At 52.2% G+C, this 27,430-nt stretch overlaps 1 non-coding gene and 1 pseudogene across 1 annotated transcript; both read right to left on the reverse strand.

Moving 5' to 3' along the window:
• The window catches only part of LOC133751418 (calcium load-activated calcium channel-like), a 37,624-nt pseudogene extending 13,131 nt beyond the window's left edge, over window positions 1-24,493 (reverse strand).
• On the reverse strand, window positions 9,860-9,927 carry LOC133751773 (small nucleolar RNA SNORD2). Its single transcript, XR_009864867.1, has one exon. It is a non-coding gene; the product is annotated as a small nucleolar RNA SNORD2 (small nucleolar RNA).
• Window positions 24,494-27,430: the final 2,937 nt, after the last annotated feature.

A 27,430-nucleotide genomic window follows, 5' to 3' on the forward strand; every position in this document is an offset into this window, starting at 1 on the left:
CTCTCTCATCCTCCAGAATGGAAGGAAAAACATCTCAGAAGTTGTTGAGGCGCAAGGTGGAATCGGCCTGGACGCCTGTGTCCCTCTTGGAGAAGAGCCACCTGCCCCAGCTCCGGCTGTGAGCCGAACACGATCAACCTTCACCAGGTTAACCCCTGACGGCAGAGGTGTCCTTGCGGCCTCACAGCTCACAACATGCTGACTACTGCAGCTGCCTTTTTGTTTTAAATAATTTTTTTTTCAGAGAGGCAGAGGCAGAGAGACAAAGAGAGAGGAAGATCTTCCACCTGCTGGTTTACTCCCCAAATGGCCACAACAGCCAGAGTTGTGCTGATCTGAAGCCAGGAACCAGGAGCTTCTTCCGGGTCTCCCACATGGGTGCAGGGGCCCAAGGACTTGGGCCATCTTTTACTGCTTTCCCAGGCCATAGCTGGGAGCCGGGTCGGAAGTGGAGCAGCTGGGACTCGAACCGGCACCCATATGGGATGCCGGCACTGCAGGTGGTGGCTTTACCTGCTATGCTACATGGCCGACCCCTGTAACTGCCTTTCACAGAATATTTCAGTGAAAGCCAAGGGCCTATTCCCAGAAGACAGTCCACTAGCAGGGTCAAAACCGTAGGTCAAGGCTGCTGCTCTCACCGGCTGCAGCTGGGCCACTGTGGGGTGGCAAAGGAACCATCACACTCAGCGCTCCACACAGGCCTCCCTTGGAACGACTCTGAAATCAGACTTGGCCGGAGGTGGCCAGTGAAACATGGATGACATTCCTTAGCAAGGATTTGTAACACGGCTCCTGGGCTGTTGCCACCAAGGGCTGAAACACGGGCTTTGAACAGGAACCAGATGAGAAGTGGGCTTCATGCTCCTTTAGGGAACTGGTGTCAACCAGCTCTTTGCTCAAATAGAAGACAGCTTTGGGGTCTCCAGGAAACAGGCCGCTGAGGAAGTGGACCTAGACGTCTCCAGGGCACACGGGAAGGTGGTGATCCAGGACAGTCACAGTGGGCGTCAGTGACTTACCAGTCATCCCCTGTACCTCCAGTGTAGACTCCAGGTTTTCCTTGGAGGGACCTCCTCCTCCTCTTACATCAACGCTTTAAAGTGGCTTCAACTTCCTACCCCAACAGGACATGTGACCTTGGCCTGGCCAATCAGCACACGGGATTCTCCAGGCCGCAGTGATTGGGGGGAGGAGCATGAACGATGGTTTTTGTTGTTGTTGTTTTAAGACATATTTATTTGAAAGGCAGAGGCAGAGAGAGAGAGGTCTTCCATCCGCTGGTTCACTCCCCAAATGGCCGCAATGGCTGGAGCTGGAGCCAGGAGCTTCTTCCGGGTCTCCCACAAGGGTGCAGGGGCCCAAGCACTTGGGTGGCTTTACCCATTAGGCCACAGCACCGGCCCGGCATGAACTCTAAGTTTACCCAATAAGAATCATCTCTGGGGGCGTGGCTGAATCTCCTGTGAAAGAAATGCGCTTCTCTCAGGGCTGCTAAAGCTGACCGAGCCTGATCCTGGGGCGGCCGAGCACCCCGGCATCACCACGAGGGCACAGAGTCCAGGGAAGGAAGCGAACGCCTGGGAAAGCAGAGCCAAGAGGTCAAGGGTCATTCAGCTCACTGTGGCTCATGGTAAATCCCACAGACACTTCTGGTCCACAAATAAAAACCAAGTGCTGGAATCAGAAGGGAGAAACTGGGAGTGGGAGATGCCGCTTGGACCCCAAAGCTTCCCTCCCTCAACACGATTCAGGTGCTCTTGGGTGAACCTCCAGAGGGAACGCACAGCTCCACGGGGCCTCTGGCAGGTGTGAAGTGTAGCTGTTTTAACCAGACTCTTCCGCGCTCAGAGAGAACACCCAGGAATGCATTATCAAGGTAGGCCGTGAGGGGCCTGTGCTGTGGCATCGTGGGTAATGCCACAGCCTGCAGTGCCGGCATCCCATATGGGCGCTGGTTCAAGTCCCAGCTGCTCCACTTCTGACCCAGCTCTCTGCTGTGGCCTGGGAAGGCAGTAGAAGATGACCCAAGTCTTTGGGCCCCTGCACCTGCTCGGGAGACTAGGAGGAAGCTCCTGGTCTCTGGCTTCAGTTCAAATCAATTGTGACTGTTGCAGCCATTTAGGGAATGAACCAGCAGATGGAAGACCTCCTTCTCTCTGTGTGTAACTCTGACTTTCAAATAAATAAACAAATCCTTTAAGATTTATTTCCTTATTTGAAAGTTACAGCGAGGCAGAGAGAGAGAGAGAGAGAGAGAGAAATCCTCCATCTACTGATCTACTCCCCAGATCCCTGAACAGCTTGGAGTCAAGGCTGGGCCAGGTTGAAGCCAGGAGCCCGGAGCTCCATTCATGACCCCAAAGTCTTAACTCACTACTCTATACCACTCCCTTCCTCATTTCTTTTCTTTCTTTTTTTTTTTTAAGATTTATTTATTTGTTTGAAGGCAGAGTTACGGAGTTGAAAAGGCACCCAATACTGAGGCTGGGACAGCCCCAACTTTCTGGACGAAGGCCATGGTTATTTGGTTCATAACCACGTCCTCGGTTCAGTTTCCTGGAACGTGCGTCTGCTGAAGCAATGCAGATAATCACTCACTCCTCTGGGCACTGGTTTGCCGCACGCATGTTTGCTGAGCACCTGCTATCCTGTGAGCCTGGCACCGAGCAGGGCCCGTGAGTAAGGTACAGTAGGCAGATACAGTCCCTGCTCCTCAAGAAGTTTACAGTGCGCAGGGGAAGACGTGTGGTTCTCCTCCACAGCTCTCCCCCTCTGCCCCAGCAAGCCCTGCTGTTGCCCCTTGGTGCTTACCCCTCCCCCACCCCGGGTCCCCTCTGCAGCCCAGACAGCGAGGACAAGTGCCGGGCTGCTCATCAAAGGCCCATTGAGAGCTGGCCATGTGTGGAAAGCAGCGGCACTGGGCCCGAACCTGACCCCGGGAGGGAACCTGACCCCGGGAGGCACAGCTGATGGGAGCGCTTTGACGGCAGGTGCCTGTCAGCTTCTGTTCTCCCCCCTCCCGCCCTCCAGTGTGTGTGTGTGTTTGCCAGCCTCAAAGTGTCACTTCCATTTGGAAGGCCGGAGGAGGCCAGGTGTTGAGAGGACCCAGTCTTCGCTCTGCCTGTTGAGCTGGGGTGGAGGGAGGTCAGGCAGGGCCAGAGGACAGATGCTCCTGCGTGGAAACACCCAGGGAGCCTGGAGCTGCTGAGGGAGCTGGGCCCCTCTTCTCTCTGCCTGGGCCATGGACGAGGTGGCTCCCTCCCATGGCCTCCGCATCAGAGTCCGACTTCTCAGAGCCTCAGCCGGTGGAAACCATGTTCCCCCGGCCAGGGCCAGTGTGCGGGGCAGAAGGATTTGAGCTGTTGGAGACCGATTTTAAGAGATGAGGAGGGGCCGGTGCTGTGGCGTAGTGGGTAAAGCTGCCGCCTGCAGTGCCGGCATCCCATATGGGCACTGGTTCGAGTCCTAGCTGCTCCACTTCTGATCCAGCTCCCTGCTGTGGCCTGGGAAAGTAGCAGAAGTGAACCAGCTGATGAAAGATCCCTCTCCCTCTCCCTCTCCCTCCCCCTCTCCCTCCCCCTCCCCCCTCCCCTCTCCCCCTCCCTCTCTGTAACTCTGCATTCAAACAAATAAATGGTTGGGTGGGGCACAGAGTGCTCCTGCACAGATGGTCCAGCTGCAGCCGGCCAAGGAGAGGCAGAAGAGGGAGGCGAGGAAAGTGAGAGTGGACAGCTGCTGCGGGCACCAAGGCCCCCACGTCTAAGCCACCAGCGGCAGGAGCAGCAGAGAGCCCTGGACTTCTGCGGTGCCCCCCCCCCCCCATTTCCACTTTGGCCTCTGTGAGTGGAAGCAGCTGCTCCTCCCCCCTCCCCCCTCCCCGTGTTTTGTGTGGTCTGCGAAGATCTGCCTTGAGAACCTGCTCGCTGGGGGACGCCAGGCTGAGCAAATGACCAGGACGTCATCAAAACGCCGAGGGGTGAGGACCTCTTATTCCAGGGCTGCCACTGCTTTGTCCTTCCACGGAGGCCGGGTGTAAAGATGTGTGGCCATGTGTAGCCATACACCCTCCGTGTGCACAAGACCATAATGCAAGGAGCATGGCCTCACTGAGCCTCAGTTTCTCTATGTGTATAATGGGAACAATAACACTCACCACACCCAGCTGCTGTAAAGGCGAGAGAAGTTAGCGTAGGCGAAGCGCAGGGCACAACGCCTGGTTATACGGCACCAGCCCCCCGCAGAGCTCACTCGCCCTACGCTCCTCCCCCCGCCCCACACAGCCTCACCCCTGCTCTCCTCGCAGCTGCGCCCTTCCACAAACTCGGTCATCTTGTGTCCTTGGCACAGTGGTCTCGCCGTCGCTCTGGAACCCCACTCCCTCCCCGTGGTGGGGTTTGCAATTCCTCCACGCCAAAGCTGGGAAGCCAATCACGGGAGCTCAGCCCAAGGGCCTCCTCCGCGAGGTCACCACGGTTTCCCAGCTTCTCGGGTGCGTTTCCCTCTGCTGCACAGTCACTACCGTGAGGAATGAACTTTGACCTTGGCAGGGAGCTCTCCCAGAATGCAACTGGTGTGTCTTTGGGTGACTCTGCATTTTTTTTTTTTTAATGACAGTGGATGCATGTTTTTCCAAATGCAGAGTGGCAAGGGCTGAGGCCTGGGCCCTGCTCTGTCTGTGAGTCTGTCCCTCCATGACTTGAGAGAAGACTTGGCTTGCGAACCCCGTGTTCCTGAGGCTTGGTTTACAGAGGGCTGAGCTCTCCTGGCAGGAACTAAGGACATCTTCTGCTGCTCGGAACCGACCGGAGCAGCGGCCTCTCCACGGCAGGGACTCCCCGGCATGCAAGATGAGAACTCCCACTAGGGCCTCCCGGGGGTAGAGAGCCTGTGCATCCACTGGGGGTCCCCATGGCTGCCTCCCTGGGGTAGGGAGCCTGTGCACCCACTGGGGGTCCCCCATGGGTGCCTCCCTGCGATAGAGGACCTGTGTATCCTCTGGGGGTCCCCCATGGGAGCTGTCTGCTGTCTGGGGGAGGGGGCAACTGTCTAAAGAGTCTTTTTTTTTTAACTTTTCTAGCCCATTGCTAACATTAGGCAGGAAGGGCACCGTGAATTGGCCGATCAGATGCTTTCTCCCTGGGACACGCAGGGCCGCAGACAGTCGGAGGCCCTTATCACCTCAGGAGCCCCCCCCACCCCCCAGGGCCCAGCCAGTTCCTCCTCAGGTGGCATTGGCTCCCAGCAGGAGGAGGTGGCACGCAGAGAGGGGCCCAACTGCTGGAGTTAGAGAGGACAAGGAAACGAAGCCAGGGAAAGAGGACTTCAGGGTGACAGCCAGTCCGGTCAGTCAACAGCACCCTGCTGGGCAGTGTTCGCCCCGGGCTGTTTGATCAGCTCCAGGCACAAATGCCCAGCACTCCCGGAAGTGACCACGTGAGACTCTGTCCCTCTGTGGCCTCTCCCTGCCCTAGAAGCTGGAGGAAAGTGCATATAATACAACTTCCCTGCGACCCAGCCATTCCGCTCCCATCTGTCTCCCCTAGGGAAATGAAAATCACGTCTACAAGAAGACTCGGACATAAATGGTCAAAGCGGTCCCAGACCAGAAACCAGACACTACCCGAATGTCCGCCAACCAACACAGGATAGAGATGGCAGGCCGAATCTGTGCAGTGGAATCCTGTTCCGCAGTGAACATGAAGAAACACTGATACACACGACAAACTGGGTGCATCTCCTAGACATCAGGCGACTGACAGAAGCTGGACTCCGAGAACGAAGGCTGTTTGAGTCCACTGATGTGAAATCCACAAGACAAAGCCAACTTCCGGTTATGGAAGCCAGGACCCTGGTTGTCTTTGGGGGTGGGCGGGACTGAGTGAGGGAACAAAAGACCTGTCTAGAGCTATGGAAATGTTCTACACCTTGCTGGGGGTGGCAGCTCCATAGGTGCACACACTGTCATAACTCAGGGAACTGAATGCAAGACCTGTGCAGTTTGCTACACAGGGTCTTCCCTGGATATGTTCCAAGAAACCTACTGCATGCTTGAGTCCATGGATAATACCAAATCCCACACCCCAAACCCTATCCGTTCTGTGGAGCCGGCCAATCTTGGATCAAAAATATTTTTTAGAATTGCATCTGTATTGCACGTGTACAGACTTTTTCTATATCATTGTTCCCCATACAACAAGTATTTGCATTGTATTAGGCATTATAGGTAACCTAGAGATGACTTAAAGTATAGGGGCACATCACTTCTCTGCCTTTTGGATAAGATCAAGTGTAAAGTGTAGGGGCACTTTGACGAAATACCGGAAGCAGGCTACTTATAAAGAAAAGAGGCTTAGTTAGCTCCCAGTTTTGGAGGCTGGAAGACCAAAGGCCCTCTCCACACTCTCATGCAGGTGTATGGACGGTGGGCGGCAGGAGAGAGTTTGGGGAACTTCGCCCATGGTGAGGGCAGGAAGGGCCAAGCTTGCTCACTTGACCACAACCCGCTGGAAAGAACAACCCAAGGGTCCCAGAGAGACAGGTGGGTTCCTTTCTGAGAGCAACTCCCCCTAAGACCTAAGAACCTCCCACAAGGCCCTGCCTCTGAAGGTCCCGTGACCTCCCAATGCCACCACCCTGGGGACCAGGCTCCCGACACGCGGGTCTTGGAGAGCACAGGAAAAGGGGTCTGGAGCTTATTCTCCCCAGATCCCAGGATCTGGAACGTGATGAGCCCTGGTAGGAAGCTCTAACAGCTCAACATACGCAATGTCTCTGCACAAGACGACCATGATGGGGAAACCCACGGAGCCTCACGTCATGGGACCCAACACTAGCCCAGCTCGTGACGAAGCACCACCCTCCAGTCAGAGCGCCGGTGCCTGCAGGAGTTCTGTAGGAGGTTGGAAAGGTGGCTGTGGTGAGAGAGGAGCCCAAGGGAAACAGAGCACCTGTGGACAAGGACACCACAGCCGCCTCAGCCTCAGGGGCTCGCCGTGGAAGCAGCCCAGGACTGTAGGCTACAACGTCCTGCCCCGACCCCGATGACTTCACAGGTGGTCCCAGCCTTCCCCCCAGGGAAGGTACCTGACAACCCTGGATCATGAAACCGTAAGAGGCATGTTACCTATTTCACATCCTGCAAACCGCTGTCCAGAAGAGGAGGAAGAAACTAAGGGCAGAACTGGACCCCACGCCCTGATGAGCCCCCGTCTGCAGACAGATGGCGCTCTCAGTCTCTCCCGAGACACCCACCTGCTGGTCAGGTGTGTTCTCTCCAGGAAGCCATGCGACCTTCTTACCCCAGTCTGACGGCGGGGCCACTCCTCAGATTCTGTCTGGAGAGGTGCCCATCTGTCCTGACGGACGCCCTGCCCCGTCCAACCTTGCTACCTGGCTTCCCGCTCCCCCTGTCTCACACCTGGATGAAAACGACAACCTCTATTCCACCCATCTCCGCTCACACGGGGAGCACACGCCCACAACACAGCAAGTGCTGTCTTTCTTTTAGAAACTCAGGAAGTCATCCCTGATACCTTTAATGGAGATTACATTAAATGAATGCCATCGGTTTGTATTTTATTATGCAGTTCGCATTTTCCACATTTATTTGAAAGTCGTTCAAGGCTTGGAAAATCCACTGCTTTGAAACGGTCTGGGTTTTCGGGGTTAATTTCCATATTAATTTAAGCTATAAACATGATTAGGGAGTAAATCTACTGCCAATATATATATATAAATGCATGCTGAAATCAAAGGTACATTTGGGATTATCAGTGGATATAGATTTCCATGCCAAAGGAGCCCTTAATTAATATGAGGGGATGTAAAATTACTCCATTTTTGCTAACTACATTTTTATGGAGGTCAGCTTTTGAAGTTTCACGCCAACTTCCGTTTCTTCAAATCATCGCGGATGACTCACTTCTGCTGAGAAGCCTCTCTGAACTCTTCAAGGAAGGCACAGAGGTGAGCCCTGACCTGCCTGCTCTATGAGCTCAAAGCCGGAGGACCCTCTAAGCAGGAGTGGACCACCCGCGAACAAAGAGCCAGCTCCCCTCTGCTCACCGGGAGCTTGGCTCAGGGCTGGGTATCCCCTGGTCAGCCAGACTTCTCAGCCTCTCTCAGTAATGCCTGACAGCTTGATTTCTGAGTGTGGACCGTACACAGGGCTCCTGAGATCTTACAGTGCATCACTTCAACTCTGTGAGGTCAATCTCTTTTCATCCCCACCCTATCAAGAAATGGGAACTCAGAGAGGTTAAAGAACTCGCCCAAGGTCACACAGCAACAAATTGAGCCAGGGAGACCCCCTCCAGGCAATGAGCTGAGCAATCTGAATTTAATGTTCTGGTGTTTGGAAGCCTGGAAAGTTGTCTGCAAAGAAGAGAAACCAAGAGAAGGATCTTAGGGAGCCAGGCAGACCTGCCCTCACTCATGTAGAAACTCAACTTGGAAGGGCGGACTGGAAAAGCAGCAGGAGAGTCCCCCAGGAGAGCCCAGGAGACGCCATGGGGAGTAGACTGCACCTGCTCCATCCACCGACCTGCTGTCTGCACACCCTTCCCGGCTTCTTCCTCCCCACCCCCTCTGCTGACTCTCCCCGGAATCCCTCTGTTCCTCTCCCTGACCCTCCCCTGCCCCCTCCTCAGCATCAGACGCCCAGTGCACCTTGCAACATGTCCCACGTGCAGCCAACCGTAATCAGCCCCTACCCTCTGCAACTGGCCGTGCTCCCGTGATTTCCTACAGCTGTGCCAGGTGTTGAGGAAGCGAGAAGCTGAACCCTGTCCCTGAAGAAGCTGAGAGAGACAGCAGAGTAGAGGACAGGCGGTGGGGTTTGGGGCCAGAGCAGGGTTTAACTCTGAATCTCAGTGCACCAGCTATTCGACTTGACTTACCTTCCCCGAGCCCCTGCTTCGTTATTGCAAAAACGAGAATAATCAAACCTACCTCTCGGGGCTGAAGTGCAATCGACATGTGATGCACGGGAAAGCAGCTGGGATGGGTGCTCTCGGTCTCCTTGCTCTGCATCCCGTTCCCCGCCCACAACAATGCCTTGGCTTTCAGTGGAGAACCACTTCCCCCACTCCTTGTCTATCTGGTTTGATTGGACTGACTCTAGCTTTTGTCTGGAGTGGGAGGGTGCCTAAACCAAACCAGGCCAATCAGAGTCTCAGTGTTTGCTTCAGTGACTGAGTCTGGGCCAATGAGATTTTTGCCCCAGGATTGGGGGAAAAAAAAAATCTCTCTGTTGCCTGGAGTTGCCGAGTTGGCTGAATGTAAGTTGAGAGCTGTGGCCGCCATCTTGGAAGGAGAGCTTGCTTGAGACTGATCTCCACACAGAAGAAAAAAGGGAAGGAGTGGGGGAGAGAGCAAGGTTCCAGACAGCTCGGAACACCTGAACACAGCTGTGGCGATGAGAGTCGACCCCAACTTTTCAGATGCTGCAGGTGACCAATTCCCTTTGGCTTTATCTGCCGTGAGTTGGCTACTGTACTCATAACAATGAGTAGAAAGATGCTCCCCCACTGCCCCCAACAACACACTCACACCACCCCAGTGTGAAACCCTAATTCCATCTGACCAGTGTCGCTATGCAAGAGGAAGTTGACGCACAGAGACAGCAGGGGGCCACGAAGACAGAGATCACTTCAGGGCCCGGGGAGCCGTGTGTGAGCCAAGGAGGCCCCAGGAGAAACCAAACCTGCACCGTGTTGACCTCGGACTTACAGCCCCCAGACTCGAAGGAAGATGAACGCCTCCCGCCCAAGCACTAACCAGGCCCGACCCTTATTAGCTCCCACGATGGGACCAGATGGGGCGTACTCAGGGTGGTGTGGCCGGGGACTCCAATACCAAATGGTCAGCAATGAGTATTCTGTCGTTTCCGGTCAGTCCCGAAGCATGACTGCCATCATATCACGATGAACCACTATTGCTTCAGCCACTCCGTGGCGTTTGGCTGTGGCAGCCCTCACACGCTAACACAGCCTCCACGGAAGCGCGACTAATGCAGTTCCCCTACTGCCATCCAAGGAACAAGAGAACCACGGACGGCAACTCTTTGATCCCAGGTAGGAAGTCACCAGAAGTTCCAGACAGGGAGAGAATCGATGCCGGAGGAGGAGTTGGATAGGACTTGGTGGGGTCAGGGGTGGGGAGGGCAAAGAACCCTGGGTTGGGCTTTAAAGAGTCAACAGAGGGGCTGGTGCCATGGTGCAGTAAGTTAATCCTCCGCCTGTGGCGCCAGCATCCCATATGGGCGCCGGTTCTAGTCCCGGCTGCTCCTCTTCCAATCTAGCTCTCTGCTGTGGCCCAGGAGGGCAGTGGAGGATGGCCCAAGTGCTTGGGTCCCTGTACCCGTGTGGGAGACCCAGAAGAAGCTCCTGGCTCCTGGCTTTGGATCAGCTCGGTGCACTGGCTGCAGTGGCCATTGAGGGGTGAACCAACGGAAGGAAGACCTTTCTCTCTGTCTCTCCCTCTCACTGTCTGTAACTCTACGTCTCAAATAAATAAAAATCTTTAAAAAAAAAAAAAAGAGTCAACAGAACCAAATACAGAAGAGGATGAAGGCTTCTAAGAAGGAGCAACTCCAGGGCGGGCCTTAGATGCTTCCTGGGACACCCATACCCTATGTGAAGTGAAGGGGTTCAAGTTAGAGCCTTCTTTCAATCCTAGCTCCCTAGCTGCACCTGGGAAGCAGCAGGTGATGGCTCAAGTCGTTGGGTCCCTGCTGCCTACATGGGAGACCTGGCTGGCATTCCTGGCTCCTGGCTTCAGCCTGGCCCAGCCCTGGCTGTCACAGGCATTTGGGGACTGAACTAGTAGATAGGAGACCTCTTTCCCCCTCTCCCTTTCAAAGAAAAAGAAAAAGGAACAACTTAGCTGGGATCAGCATGCCACCCATGGGAGACAAGATAAAGAAGTGAACAAACATGGGGGACAGCGCTGTGGCGTAGTAAAGCCGCCATTTGGGGAGTGAATCAGCAGGTGGAAGGTCTCTCTCTCTCTCTCCCCCACCAACATCTCATTGCTCTGCCTTTCAAATAGATAAATAAATCATTTGGTTAAAAAAAAAATTAACAAATTCATGGGGTGGACATTTGGCCTAGCATTGGAATGTCTGGGTTCGATCAACAGCTCTGGCTCCTGACTCCAGCCTCCTGGTAATGTCGACCCTTGGAGGCAGCAGGTGACGCCTCAAGGAGTTGAGTCCCTGCCACCACATAAGAGACCTCGATTGAGTTCCTGGTTCCTGGCTCTGACATATCCCAGGCCAAGAAACTGTGAGCACTGGGGAGTCAACCAGTGGATAGGAGATCCACCTAGCTCTCTTCCTGTTAAATAAATAAATACCTTCAAAATTTTTTGGGAGGGAGGCTGGTGCTATGGTATAGTAGGCTAAATTTCCACCTGTGACACTGGCATCCCATCAAGCACTCGTTCGTGTTCCGGCTGCTCCTCTTCTGACCCAGCTCTCTGCTAATGGCCTGGGAAAGCAGTGGAGGATGGCCCGAGTGCTTGGCCCCTGCATCTACATGGGAGACCCAGAAGAAGCTCCTGGCTCCTGACTTGGGATCCATCCAGCTCTGGCTGTTGCGGCCATCTGGGGGGTGAAGCAGCGGGTAGAAGACCTCTCTCTCTGTCTCTCCCTCTCTATGTCTGTAACTACCTCTCAAATAAATAAAATCTTTTAAAAATGTTTTTAATTATTAAGAACTTCAACCTGTTAAAAAAAAGAAAAACCCACCATCAAGAGAGTGAAAAGCAAGCAACAGGAGGATTGTTTGTCGAACATGTAGCCCTGTGGGATTTGTATTCAGGATATGTAACTCTCAAAAATTGATTTTAAAAAACACAAACACAAAAGAGAGAAATGGACAAGAGAGTCCAAAAAGAAGACTTCAAACAACCAATAGACACAGGAGAAAGCTGACGTCACTACTGATCTGGTGGACTCAAACTAAGGTCCCAGTGAGCTACCTAGAATTCACCTTAAAAGCCCAACAATCCGCAGGGCTCTGTGAGGTGTGAAGCCACGGGGACTCTACTAGGCTGACAGTGGCAGGGTAAATTTGTAAAACTGAAGCTGAACAAAGAAATACACTTGGACCCGCGATTCCATCCGAGATCTACACTCAACAGAAATCTGTGTGCAGGAACACCACGAGACATGGACCACAGTGTGTGTAGTAGCACTTTGCGTAATATCCCCAAAGCTGGAAGCTACCCGAATGTCCATCAATGACAGACAAGATAAGTAAATTGTGGAATGTTCCAACAATGGAGGACTACACAGAAAGGAAAATAAGTGAATTACAAGCTCTGTGGCACAATATGGCTCAGTCCCACAAAGTTGTGTGAAAGAGGCCAGATGCAAAAGAGAATCTATTATAATCTGAGTGGCTCCAGTTCAGAAAGCGACGAATGAGCCGCAGTGCTGGGGTTCCGAGGAGCTGCTGCTTGGGGGGGGGGGAGGTGCAGAAGCGGAGTGAGGACAGCAGGGGAGTGGGGGGGATCTTTTGTGGTGCTGACAATGTCTATTGTATAATAATTCATTGTATTTATAGTTTACGTCCTGTGCAGGTTTCTATAAATGCGTTATAATTTAGCATGTATACTTTTTAAAAGTTAAAAAAAATTATGGTCCATGCCACTCACAAGGTCACAGTCAAGCTGGGGAAACGGGCGGGCACGGATGGCCCAGTGACATCAGGGCTGTGATGAGCCAGGCTGCCCGGCTTCCTGTCCCAGCTCAGCACCACCTCGTCACGTCGTGGCCGATCTTCTTTCCTGTGAGGTGAGTGTGACAACCACGCCTACCTCCTGGGGTCTCTGTGAGAATTAGGTGAGCCATAAGAAGAGGTAGTTCACTAGCATATACCTTGTAGAGTTCTTGGTACCCTGTGGCCTCCCAATAAACCCATCTCAAATTGAAAACATCCTAGTAGAAAACGTGTTTATTACACCTAACCTGCCAAGCATCCTAGCTTAGCCTGGTCTGAAAGGCATCAGCACACTGGCATTCGCCTCCAGATGGGCAGAATCACCCAGCACAAAGCTTATGTTATGGTCATAAAGTGTTGGATATCTTCTGGAATGTATAGACTACTGCACTGAAAGTGAAAAACAGAGCGGTTATATGATTCTATTGTTGCACCAGCATAAAGTCAAAAACAATCTGAAGCTGAAGCACCGTAAGCTGGGCAATGTCTGTAGTAATGACGACTGTCGTCTTTACCACCACCACCACGACTTGGTGCCAGCTCTCCTGGAGTCACTTCCACGACAGCTACAAAGGAGCTGGACGAGGAGCGCAGAACCCATGCGGGTGACGGTGCAGCACCCTGCGCCTATCTGGTCTGCCCAGCATCCTCTGCAGCCAGCTGGTGTATCTGGAAAGACGGAAGATGGAGGAGAGGTGCTGCTGCCCCCAGGGAATCAGCCACAGCGATCCATAGCCTCAGGATCAGGCCAAGAAAATGCTGGAGCCACTACGCCCTCCAGTTATCACACCATGCTAGTGTCTTGTACACAGTAGGTGCCCAATACGTGCTTACTGACTGAATGTACAATTAGAGGAGGATAAGTGAGACAGTGAGTGGGCAAACGGAAAAGCAGGTCGGAGCCCCACGTGCTACCAGGATCTATAAATAGGAACGGAGGTCCCAGTTGTCCTTGAGCCTTTGCCTGTCCTCTTCCTGTGGCCAGATGGTGGTTCTCCCCGTTCCTCGTCCCGCTCGGCTCTGCCGCTCTCCCAGCCCACAGGCCACGTTGCGATCCGCCAAGCCATCTATTGCTCAGATGGCAACGTGAGGGAGTCGCTATTTATCTTTGTTACTGCCGCAAGTGTCCGAGAAAAACCAGCTTCGAAGATCACGTCTGCTGGGATAACCTATTGATTTGTGTCACATTTCTCCCAATCCCCATTTTATTGTTGTTCAAGACGGGGTCAGGGTAGGTCAAAAATAACTCTTTCCAGTGGAGGCCCCAGACTGGCGGATTCTAACAGGAATTCTAACTTCTCGAAAAGGCGTGGGCTGGAGAAGGAACAGAAGCCGAGTGTGTCCCAGCACCCAAATGGAGACTCTGCAGAGGGAGGGTCAGAGCGAGGCCTGTGGTTACCGCTGAGAGAGAAAAGAAGAAATTAGCTGGTAGAGTGGATGACAACTTAGTATCAACAGCCAGTGAGAGCTTTTAGAAGATTTTCAAAAATTAGCTTTTCATACTGCCCTAACCAATTTGCTGAACACAGTGTAAGAGTTGGCCAACTATTCTCTGAAAAACAAAAGGGTAAGCACTTCCTATTTATGAATGCTAACTCAGTTGCTAGATTTTCATCTCTAGCAGGAGTTGGCAAACTATGACCATATCCAGCCTCAGGCTGTTCTTGTAAATAAAGTTTTATTGGAACACTGTCTTGCCCATTCATTCATACAGTTGTCTAACTGTTTTACTACAAAGGTAGAGTTACGTAGGGTGATACAGACTGTGTGGCCTGCAAATCCTTAAATATGTATTATCTGGCCTGTTACAACCTATGATCTATAGAGTCTTACTTAATTTTCACATTTTTATCTTACATAAGGCTTTTTTTTAAAAAAGGATTTATTTGAAAGCCAGAGAAGCAGAGGCAGAGAGAGAAAGAGAGAGAGGTTCTTCATCTGCTGGTTCACTCCACAAATGACTGTAATGGCCAGAGCTGGGCTGATCTGAAGCCAGGAGCCAGGAGCCAGGAGCCTCTTCTGGGTCCCCTATGTGAGTACAGGGGCCCAAGGATTTGGGCCATCTTCCACTACTTTCCCAGGCCATAGAGGGGAGCTGGAACAGAAGTGGAGCAGCCAGTTCTCGAACTGGCGCCCATTTGGGATGCCAGCACTGCAGACGGTGGCTTTACCCACTACGCCACGGCGCCAGCCCCTTTACATAAGTCTTTAATTCATAAGGGTTAAATGACTTGCTCAGAATCAGATTCAAGGATGGTGCTGGGATTTGAATACAGGATTGCTTAAAGGAAAAAAAAAATTTCTCTGAGATGTATGCTACTTTCCAAAGAAGAAGATACATGATTATTCTCAAGAATGTTATCTGTACAAGTCACATCTATACATCATATGAATAGCATCTATACTAGTCAAATCGGATCCTAGAACTCTTCAAATGCTACTGTTTCAATAAATTGTCATTCAGGTGAGTACTTTGGAGGTTAAGTAAGATATCATACTGTGGACAAGCATTTGGTGCTGAGGTTAAGATACCTTTTGCAGGGGCCAGTGCTGTGGCATAGCAGGTAAAGCCACTGCCTGCGGCACCAGCATGCCATTTGAATGCTGGTTCAAGTCCGGCTGCTCCACTTCCAATCCAGCTCTCTGCTATGGCCTGAGAAAGCAGTAGAAAATGGCCTATACACCTTGGGCCCTTGCACCCACGTGGGAGACCTGAAAGAAGTTCCTGGCTCCTGGCTCCTGGCTCCTGGCTTCGAATAGGCACAGCTCTGGCCATTGCAGCCATTTGGGGAGTGAACCAGTAGATGGAAGACCTCTCTCTCTGTCTCTCTCTGCTTCTCTGTAACTCTGTCTTCAAATAAATAAATAAATAAATCTTTCAAAAAGAAAAAAATAGATACTTCTTGGGATGCTCCCAACCCATATCAGAGTGCCTGGGAATCTCTGTTTCTGATTCCAGCTCCCTACTAACATGAACCCTAGGGGATGGTCGATGAGGGCTCAGGTCCTTGGGTCCCTGCTACCCATAAGGGAGACCCAGACTGAGTTCTGGGCTCCTGGCATTGGGTTAGCCCAGCACTGATTTTTGTAGGCATTTGGAGTGTAAACCAGTAGATCACAGATCTCTGTGTATGTTTCTGTCTCTGTCTGTCTGTCTGTCTCTCTCTCTGTGTGTGTGTTTCTCTCTCTGCCTTTCAAATAAATGAAATGAAAATGGTCAATCAATAAAAAAGGACACGGCCCCTGGTTTAGGAACATTTGGGCTCTCCTGAGATTCCAGGGTCATGCCATTTGGCATACAGCTAACTTGTGGTCCGTTTCATCTTAACATTTCCTACTTCCTCTCAGTCTTGACCAACACTGATCTGTTGAATGGGGGCAATTATGAACTCTCTCTTACAGGAGGTTAAGTACAAGCAGGAAAAAGTAATGCCAGGCGCTCCAGTGTGACTGTGTTCCCCACATAGCATGCGTTGGGAACTTAATCCCCAATCCCATGTGTTGCCTCTATTTGGGCACGAGGCCTCTGGGGGGTAATGAGCATTCGATGACCACATGAGAGCTCTGTAAGATGAGAAACAGAGGGACGGAAGTGCGGCACAGTGGTCATGAACGGTATGGGACACCAGCATCCCGTATCAGGGCGCCTGGTTCCAGCTCCAGCTCCCGCTAATGTGCACCCTGGGAGGCAGCAGATGGTGGCATTAGAGATTTATAATAAGAGATAGAGAGGCCCGAGCCAGACCCCGCTCACTGTGGGATGCACCCAAGAGGCCCTCATCTCATCATGCTCTCGTTCTTGCAGCCCCCAGAACCATGATCTAAATAGACTTCTGTTCTTCATCAATTACTTAGGGATTGTGGTATAATCGACAGCAGCTTCTTCGCTCCCTTTCCTGGCAACAGAGTCATTCCCTAAGACACTGGACACAGTGGATCGGCAGTAATGAGGCTGAGTGGGGCGGGAGTTGTGGACATACTCAGAACGCAATCTCCGAGTCCCTGTAGAATCCAGGCGGCGGGGGTGGGGAGGAAGACGAAGACCTGCTGGTGTTGAGAACGAGGAGCTGCACTACTGCCGGGCCCCAGGAGATCGCAGTGACCATGTGGGAGGGCCGGGAGGAGCGCACGGAGCCGCGCAGAGGCCCTGGCCTTGCATCAGCGTCATGGGAGAGCCTGTCGGAGGATCATCAGAGGGACGGTCCACAGCAGCGCGACAGCTGCTGGTTCCAAGGGATTCTGAAGGGCGCCCCTGGCCCCAGGTGCTTCCTAGCTCTGTGATGTTTGGAGCTGTGCTGGGCCACGCTGCGAGCGTCAGAAAAAACAGAGCCACCGTGAGGGTATTTCACTGCAAGACGCGCAGGGTGGTCGGCTCTCCCTCACTAACTCTGAAGCTTCTTGGCTGCAGGACACCCCCGAGTAAACCAGCTCCCTTTCAGGTACCCCAAACTTCCTGGCTGTCATCCCACTATCTGGTCCCGACCCCGTCTTCTCTCTCCACTTGTCCCCAGCTTGGGGGCAGGGTGTGTGACCTGGGCCCCTCCCACCCCTCACACACAGCTGCCCCACCCTGGGTCGGTGCCCAGGCCCAGCCCTGCCTTCTGGAGAAGCAGGCAAAATGTAGTTGTTGCCATAGGAAACCCAGGCAAAGCCCAGGCACAGAGACTGACCCACAGCCCAGGAAAGACAAAGGAGCAGTGTGGTGAGATCACTACTAAAAACAAAAACAAAACAAAACAAAACAAAAAACAAAAAAAAACCTCAATGTATTTTGTTTCTTCAAATTTCCCACCTTTCCACTAAAGGGGAAATGGGAAAAAACAAACCAAACACACGTTAAAGATGGAGAAACAAAAAGCATCTTTCATATCCAGCCTAAGTCTGTTCCCCTCCCCCTTGAGACAACCACAGCTAATGGAAGAAACCAGACCCCAGGAGCCTTCGCGTGCTGCTGGGAGCAGGCCCGCTCGAGGCCGAAGCAGCTCTGGTCCCAGGCAGAGGCACCTCAGGAGTTAACCAGGAGTATTTATTTACAGGTTAAAGAGGCAAGCTCCAGCGCGGATGCTGTGCGGAGGCCGAGCCGTGCGTGAGCTAACAAGATGCTCTCTCTAGTGGCATTCTGGGCGATTACTCCCGAGCACCCAGCCATACCAAAATCAATAAACAATTTCAGCGCAGCCCAGGGAACTTTGCCACACTTAATAAAAGTCTCCAGCTGCCGTTATGGCTTCATTTCACCTTAACGTCTTCTTTAACTGTCCCTTCTTTTCAAGATCAATTAGAGGTACATGCAAAGGGAATACAGAAACACACACACGTGCAAGGGCACAGACGCAGACACCCGCACCGTAGGCAAACAAGGGCAAAAGTAGTTACGTGTGCCGTGGGCTCTCCCCTCCCCATTCATTATTTCCTCTTGAAGATGACCAATAGTGAGCAAGACTCGGGGTAGGACTGGGGGAGTGGAATTGGGTTGGCGGGGGGAGGGAGGAGGTGAAGGATGGTCCCCAATTCCCTAAGCACAGTTAACTAATCCCAATATGAAAGGCACCCTTACTCTGTGGATGGCTTCCCAAGAAGCTCTTGTCTAAAAATCACTCATGATATTGGACTGTTTCTCTATCCCCAGAATACACATTTAGAAATGGATGGGGACCAGCATTGTATCGAAGCAGGTTACACCACTGCCTGAGAAGCCGGCATCCCATATGGGCACCGATTTGAGTCCTGGCTGCTCCGTTTCCAATGCCACTCCCTGCTAACGCACCTGGGAAAGATGGCCCAAGCGCTTGGGGTCCTGTACCCACTGGAGACCTGGATGGAGTTCCTGGCTTTGAGTTTCAACCTGGCCCAGCCCCAGTTGTCGCAGCCATTTGGGGAGTGAATTCACAGATGAACCAAAGAGTGGTGAGACTCGCCTAGGGTAGGCAGGTTGGAAGGAGAGAGACATGATTCAGCCTGTGAGCTAAAACGACGTGTGTTGGATCACTCGTGCGCTTTCTTGTCTCTTATCCATTAGGAGCCCGCTGAAACACTGGCCATTCTCCTGGCCTGTTCGGCTGTGTGGCAACACTACGTGAAAACCTGTACGGTGTTTTTCGAAATGGTCCCAGGGCATGTTACACTCTGTGCACTGGGAAGTTCGTTAGCTATGCACAGCTCTGTGTGCACAAGCCCTTCCTGCCCACTTGAGAAAACGACCGGAGTCCGTGAGATGAACTGTTCCTCCTTTTAGGAAGTCAATAACACTAATGAATTCATCATCTATCTTGGATTTGTTGCCGCTACCGTGCAGTTAGAACAACTAGAAAGCTCCATCTACAGGAAGCACAAAGATACGGGCTTTCTGTGTACAAACACACTTTACGAAAGCAAAAAGAGTCACTCCAACGGTGGGCTAGCGATGGTGCTGGGACATGAGGGGCTAATAAGGCACGGGTGACATCCACTCCCCCATCTTTTGCCTATTTTCTAGCCGTGGTCAGATCCGGAAAAGTGGGCTCAGAAGCCAGTCAGGGGAGCCTTCTTCCTCAGTAGGACAGTGGCTGGGATGGCTGGACTGTTCTGTCCTTTCCCTACACTGCAAAGACATGCTGGCCATTGGCCATGTGGAACGCGCGCACTCGTGGAGCAAGGAGAAGGCCTTTGGGAAGGGCCTGCGGTCCCAGAACCCCAGGGGCTGCAAGGCGTGGCCGTGCACCAGCGCTGGTCCCCGGAGCTGCCGGCCCTCCCCGGCTGCTGACTTCAGCCTGTGGCCGGGTCAGCCTCAGCTCACTTCTCCACCTTCCTTCCCCAACTCCAAACATCATCACTTCCACTTAGCCTCTGCAGTAGACTCTCAACCCCACCAAGCGCATGTTTCAATCAAGCTCAGAGAGACAGCCAGGCATTGGAGGGAGGGAGAAGCCGTTAGAGCAGTAATTATGGCAAAGTTCACATTCCCCTGCCCTGCCCCGGCTAGGTTAAAAAGTGGCTCCGCTTAAACGTTCCATTGCCATGGGTGGTGTGGCTGGGATATGCTTGCGTGTCTCTGCAAGGTTCACGGGTTGCCATTTCATCCCCACAGTGCGGGATTAAGAAGCAGATATTTAATCCAACTATGGTGCTGTGAGGTGAGGCCTCTGGGAGGTGACTGCCATTAGCTAAGGTCATTAGGGTGGAGTCTCCATGATTAAATCCTGGTAGCTTTATAAGGAGAGAGATCAGACGAGACACACACACACACACACATTCCTTTTTCAAACCGGGGGGTAGGGGGGAGCGGGTGGCCCTGCACTGTCCCAGGACCCTGCCTGCAAGAAGACTGTCACCAGATGCCATCCCTAGACCCTACACCTCCAGAACCAGGGCCAAAAGAAACCTCTCCTCCTTTAGAATTCACCCAGGCTTGTGTTCCTAGCAACAGAAAGCAGACTTAACACAACAGGGTAGAGGGAATCATTGTGAGACATCTGACAACCTCTAGTGCTATTACAACAGGTTAGAAGGCACGGCTAAAAATTAGAGTCGGGTACAACATTCTGTAGCAGCTTAGAAAATAAATCCCTACCAGCCACAGAAGTGAAACAGACTTTGCAAATCTGACTGTGTTGGTTCCCAAGACCAAACTAAACATGTCAACAAGTCAATCAGAGCTGCCCATGCACCAGGATTTGCCTCGGGTTCTGGAGGCTTCTATTGCTCGCCAGGTATGACAGGTTCTTGACACCCAGTCAACACGTTAGGCAGGAAACCCTAAACCTACTGGTAGTGAACAGAACAAGCCACAGGTGCACCTACCTTTCTAAAACGCAGTCAATAAACACATTCGTAAAAAATATTCCCCAAAATGAAGACCGATCGGCAGGTTCCGGTGCAAAAACACAACTACAAAGGTGTGTGTTCTTGTGCGTTCCTCATGCCTCTACCCTGTGTAGTATTTTCATGGTGAGCACAGAGGGAGAGGCTCATGTCTAATTCTGTCTTTTGATATCCTGCAGGAGCTCAGGATGTGCAACTATCTTTATAAGCAAACTTCACAAGCAGAGGAACACACGCGCTTAAAAAATAATCCACTGGGATTCCGGTGAGAGTGCTGCCTAGCGATCGGGGACAGAGAACAGCAAAGCGGAGATTAATGAAATGCGTGAGGCGCCGAAAAGGAGAGGCAACTGGACATCGGGGTGGCTGGAGACCTTCTCTATTTAGAGAAAAGCATGAGCCTTGCAGGACAATAGCCTTCAAGTGACGATTCGAATAGTGAAATTCAGCAAATTCACAAATGACAAGCTCTGTGTTTTGTACGTTGTCTGATCTCTCCTTGGCTCTGTATATCACACAGAGCTTTGAAATATATATATTTGGAACCAAAGTACCTAGAAACTGACTTAGCTATACATCAATTCCTGGCTTCCTGATTACTTTTAAAGGAAATTATCTGAAAATTAAGTGGGTAAGCTATAAGAGACAATAGAAAAAATCTTTCTATAAATAAGGAATGACCAGAAATAATCAGAACGTGTGCTGACCTGGTCCCTCCCACCCCAGGCCATCTGCAACACCCACCCTGACTACCCACCCTCCCCATAACATCCATGGTAACCGACCATTTCCCACCCCAATCACCACCAGGCTCACTCAGCGGCAACACTGCAGGCTCTGTAGAGCTGGGGCCAGTGCCTCATTCATACTTGAGGCTGTGCCCTCTGACTGTCCCAAGTAACCCAGCTCCCCCAGGCAGGCTTAAACAGCTGCACAGCGGGCAGCAGGCCCCTCCCCCAGTTCCCTCTGTAGCATAGATACTAACTCTTGGTGACCCACTGTCCAGCTGCGCAGGGTCCCTGTTGGGCTAAGAGCCAGCAGGAGCCCTTCCTAGGTTCTTCTGATCAGAAGGTGAGCGAGGACAGAGATGATCGTTGCCCCCTGTGACCAAGGGGTTTGGGCTGGTCACCCCCTGAGGAGCTTATGGAGGAAGACTGGGATTTTGCATCCGTGAGCTTTTCATGAGCACAGTCCCAGGGCTCACTGGGGCCTTCCAGTCCAGGGTCTGTCAAACCACCTGGCACCTGCACACCCTCGGTCACACCACACGCCCACCCCTGAGTTCACCTTCACAGAGCAGGACTCTCATAGCCTTCATAAAGCTCCTTGGTCACCAGGGCATCCTTGCTCATCAGCGATTTTTTTTTTAAGATTTACTTATTTTTGAAAATCATAGTTACAGAAAAGGAGAGGGGCAGAGAGAAAGAGAGAGAGAGAGAGAGAGAGAGAGAGAGAGAGAGAGAGATCTTCATCTGCTGGTTCACTCCCCAAATGTCTGCAATGGTCAGGGCTGGACCAGGCCAAAGTCAGGAGTCAGTAGCTTCATCTGGGTCTCCCACATGGATGTAGGGGCCCAAGCACTTGGCCCATCGTCCGCTGCTTTTCGAAGCACATTCGCAGGGAGCTGCATCGGAAGTGGAGCAGCCGGGACTCGACGCCGCAGGCAGCATCTTGACCAGCTACACCATAGCACCAGCCCCATCAGTGCTGTCTTGAGGCAGTCAGGGTTTCCAATAGCTGTCATTACTCTCCTTAAATTATTAATGACTGTTGGGTTTGGCTTCAAAACTCTAAGTTAGCTTGTTATGAATCCCATGGTGATTTTGACACATACGTGCAGATCCATTTGCAGTTTGCAGTTTTTCCACTTGACTTAAGGACTGCTATTTTTGCCATTCAAATGGTAATCATCCACATGATAAAAGATGCCTGGACAAGCCCTACACACACACACACACACACACAATTTCCTTGCCCAGAGACCCTGGATTGCAATCCTGTGCTTTTTTTCCATGAGAAATTGAGACCATGTGGTGAGTGTTCAGCTTAGTGGTTGAGACTCCCACGTTCCACATTGAAGGGCCCAGCTTTTGGCTCCAGCTTCTGCTAACGCACCCCTGGGAGGCAGCAGGTGATCACTCGAGTACTTGGGTCTCTGCCACGCTTGTGGGAGACCTGGGTTGAATTCCTGGCTCCCTGCTCCCAGCTTTGGCCTCAGCCCAGCACTGGCTATTACAGGTGTTCAGGGAGTGAACTAGTGGATGGAGCTCTCTGTATCTGCTTGTCCATCTCTCTCTCTCTCTCTGCTTCTACAACAAGTAATAAAACATTTTTAAAAAGACTTTGGGAATTGGTACATGATTAGCCAAAGTCATAGATTCTAGATCTTTCCATGAGCACACAGGGTTCCTGGATATTAACAGTTAATAATAGTTTTTTTTTAAATATTTATTTATTTATTTATTTGAAAGGCAGAGCTACAGAGAAGCAAAGTAGAGAGAGAGAGAGAGGTCTTCCATCCACTGGTTCACTCCCCAAGTGGCTGCAGTGGCCGGAGCTGTGCCGATCCAAAGCCAGGAGCCAAGAGCTTCCTCTGACTTGGGCCATCTTCTGCTGCTTTCCCAGTCCACAACACAGGGCTGGATGGGAAGTGGAGCAGCTGGGGCTTGAACTGGCGCCCACACGGGGTGTGGGTGCTGCAGGCGGCGGCTTTACCCGCTATGCCACAGCACCGGCCTTGATAGTAGAGATTTAACACCTGGAGGAAATTATATATTTCTTAGTGGCATGAAATTTTCCCATGAGTCCAATAAAGATTAAAGCAAATTACAGCAGACATTTTAGAGACCTCTTGTGATAGCACCAAAATGTTTTCTCTTACATAAATTCTAAAAGGTGTTCCTGGTTGTGAGACAGATCACAGAGGAGCTGTGTTTATATCACTGTACAACCCGAGTTCTTTCTAAAGAGTGAACGAGGAAAAGCATGCAGGAAAAGGCAGTCTGCTGAAAACGAAAACGATGCTAAGAAAATCAATATCACATCCAAGAACCTCCGCCTGGCAGCTTTTCCTGGGCCGCTCTCACCCTGAAAATCCTGCATTCGATTCCAAGAACCCTCGGGCGACCCACTCCTCTCCGCCCACTCGCTGGAGGCATAGCCCCGTTCTTCTTAACACGCCTTCCCGACAAAGGCCTGCTTCCAGTTTGTCAGCCACTACAAGGGGCTCCTAAGTTGGAGCGATTTCCAGAACTCCGACCAAAGGCAGCTGAGCTACACCTGCGGATGAATCCATCGCTGAACCCAATTCCAGGTGGCAGTGGGGTCCCCAGCCGCCACCACCCCCAGCCCACCTCACACCTTCTGTGACTGACTTGATTGCCATCTTGCTAGGCTTGTTGCTACATTTAACATCATGAGATTTTACATAACTGTGTGTATACATACATATATGTACATACACACACATACATACACATACCTGCAACAAGCAGGTGCACAAAGCACAACAGGGCGATGTGTGGCTGCAATCATTCCAGAAGAACGTCGCTTTAGGAAGAGAAGCCGCGGGTGCGGGGTACAAGGGTTCGAATGATGGAGATGGGAGAGATGGGAGCCTGGCAGTAATTTCAGACTCGCGTTCAGGGCCCTCGAGAAACATCCGGGTGGGTCTGTGAGGGGGGCTCGGGGAGGCGCCGTGGCAGCCTCCAGGTCACCCGGCCCAGCAGTGAGCTCGGACTTTGGAGCTGTGGAAGTCTGGTGGAAGGAATGTCAGCTGACGTAGGCTACTGTCCCCTCTCGCTGCCTGCCGTGCCCGCAGTCTGAAGCCCGGTGCCTCAGGACAAGCAGCGTCCATGGTCTCAGGGGTGGGGCGCGGCTTACCCTGGGCCTTGGGCGAGGTTGGCGTCCATGGTCTCAGGGGTGGGGCGCGGCTTGCCCTGGGCCTTGGCGAGGTTGGCGTCCATGGTCTCAGGGGTGGGGCGCGGCTTGCCCTGGGCCTTGGGCGAGGTTGGCGTCCATGGTCTCAGGGGTGGGGCGCGGCTTGCCCTGGGCCTTGGCGAGGTTGGCGTCCCGATGTCTCTGCGCTCACGGGGCTGTGGGCCGGGGGTTTCAGTTCAGCCCCTCAGCACCTGGGTCTCTCCACAGACTTGCCTGAGCCGCCTCACAACATGGAGGCTCGTTTTCCCCAGGAAGCGGGGATGGCGGACACTTTAGGACCACCCTTGGGGACTGGCCGGGTTTCAGGTAAGCTGTGGTTTCTGCCACCACCTTCTTTTTTTTTTTTTTTTTAAGATTTATTTATTTATTTGAAAGGCAGAATCACAGAGAGGCAGAGGGAGAGAGACAGAGAGACAGAGAGAGGTCTTCCATCCTTTGGTTCACTCCCCAAGATGGCCGCAGCGGCTGGAGCTGCACCAATCTGAAGCCAGGAGCCAGGAGCTTCTTCTGGGTCTCCCACATGGGTGCAGGAGCCCAAGGACTTGGGCCATCTTCCATTGCTTTCCCAGGCCATAGCAGAGAGCTGGATTGGAAGTGGAGCAGCTGGGACTCAAACCAGTGCCCATACGGGATGCCTGCACCGCAGATGATGGCTTTACAAGCTACACCACAGTGCCGGCCCCTCTGCTGCCTTCTGCTCACTGTAGGACTAAGCAGAGCCTAAATTCAAGAGATGGGAAATTAGGCGGAGTAGCAGTGGACACGTGGATGTGTTGAAAACTGTGTCAGGCAATGCCGACTCCCTATTTACCTAGCTTACCTGGCACCTGTAGTAGAACTTCAGAAGACAATGCCAGCGCAGGCAGCAAAGCATCCTGGGAATGCAAGGTGCTACGCAGCTATGGAATGTTCTCCTTACTTCTTCCTCGTCCTCCCTAAGTCCTCCGTGGTGGCTGACTGCAGCCAGACTGCTGCCAGAATGGATGCTTATCTGTAAGGTGCCTCAGCTTAAGGTGACAGTTCTGGGAAAGAATTCTTTACTCAAAGAGTGAGATCCTCGGCCAGGCTGTATTGACATAATTATAATTAATTATAATTATACTGTTTATCTTTCTGATTTTTCGGGATATTATCAAGCATCTGAGAGGCACCACTCAGTTGATGGCAGTACAGTATTGTGCTGAGGCCAGAACTGTGCAAAAATCCAACAGTAGTCAGTATAGGCCGTGCGTGCTCACACAGTCTGCATATCTGCTTCCCTGTAATTCTTTTTTTTTTTTTTTTTAAACAGGCAGAGTTAGAGAGAGAGAGAGAGAGAAAGGTCTTCCTCCTGTTGGTTCACCCCGCAATTAGCCGCTATGGCCAGCGCACTGTGCCGATCCAAAGCCAGGAGCCAGGTGCTTCCTCTAGGTCTCCCACACAGGTACAGGGGCCCAAGCACTTGTGCCATCCTCCACTGCCCTCATGGGCCACAGCAGAGAGCTGGACTGGAAGAGGAGCAACCAGGACAGCATCCGGCGCCCCGACCGGGACTAGAACCCGGTGTGCTGGCACCGCAGGCGGAGGATTAACCTAGTGAGCCGGGGCGCCAGCTCTGCTTTCCTGTTACTCTCACACGAGCTGCTCTAAACCCTAGCCTGGCAGATTCCTGGTTTAGGTTAAGACTAAAGTCAAAATACAAAAACCATGACATGGCGACTGCGAATGAACCACAGCTGGTTTTCCAAGCTACGAGGATTTGGGGGGAAGAATGGGGATCTTTAGAACGGCGTTTCCCAAGTGTGACTTCCAGGCCGACAGCAACAGCGCCACTGAGAAGTCTGTTAGGGATACAATTCCCAGGCCCATGTCAGACTGGATGAGTTAGAGACTCTGGGGTAGGACCCCACAATCTCTGTTTTGTTTACTTTTTAGGAGGTTCTGATACACAACCAAATATGAGAACGACGCCTTAGAAAAGTCCCACTCACTGTATGCCATTTTCTTTGTTTAGAATGTAGCTCTTCTTTAAAATGTTTCTCTCTTTTTTTAAAGATTTCTTTATTTATTTGAAGGTAAGAGTTATACAGAGAGAGGAGAGGCAGAGAGAGAGAGAGAGGTCTTCTACCTGCTGGTTCACTCCCCAGTTGGCTGCAATGGCCAGAGCCATGCCGATCCAAAGCCAGGAGCCAGGAGCGTCTTCTGGGTCTCCCACGTGGGTGCAGGGGCCCAAGGACTTGGACCATCTTCTACTGCTTTCCCAGGCCACAGCAGAGAGGCAGATTGGAAGTAGAGCAGCTGGGACTTGAACTGGCACCCATATGGGATGCCGGCACTGCAGATGGCAGCTTTACCCACGACGCCAAAGCGCCGGCCCCATAAGATGTTTCTTATTGTATCTATTTGAGAGGCAGAAGGAGACAGGGAGAGAGAGCACTCCCATATGTTGGTTTGCTCCCCGCAGGCCCACAACAGCTGGGGCTGCACTGGGGTCAAGGCCGAGAGCCGGCAACTCAACCGTGAAGTCCCAAAGGGTGGTGGGGACCCGGCTACGTGAGCTGTCACCTGCTGCCTGTCAGGGCATGCATTAACAGGAAGCCAGGAGTGGACTCGAACCCAGGCCCTCCTACTCAGGGTGTGGGCATCTACCTGGCATCTTAACCACTAGCCCACATGCCCACCCCTGGACTGCATGGATTCAGCGATCGCACGGTAAAGCAGCTGGGCTGGGCACTTCCACTTATTCGGGTACCTGCAGGAACACATTGTCGCTGAAGCCACAGTGAGATCAGGACACAGGACCCACGGCACAAGGGCACAGAGCCCAGGTCCCCCGGGTCTACAAAGTGGAAAATGCCCAGGATTCTTTCAAAAAGGAGGAGGCGGCGGCAGAGGAGTTGGCGGGGCAGGGAAGGTGGTGTCTTTCCACGCTCGATTTCATAAGACATCAATTCTTTCTGAAGACAATCACAGAATTCCAACGC

Source organism: Lepus europaeus, chromosome 22 (genome assembly GCF_033115175.1).
Source record: "Lepus europaeus isolate LE1 chromosome 22, mLepTim1.pri, whole genome shotgun sequence".
In the NCBI taxonomy this organism is placed as follows: domain Eukaryota; kingdom Metazoa; phylum Chordata; class Mammalia; order Lagomorpha; family Leporidae; genus Lepus; species Lepus europaeus.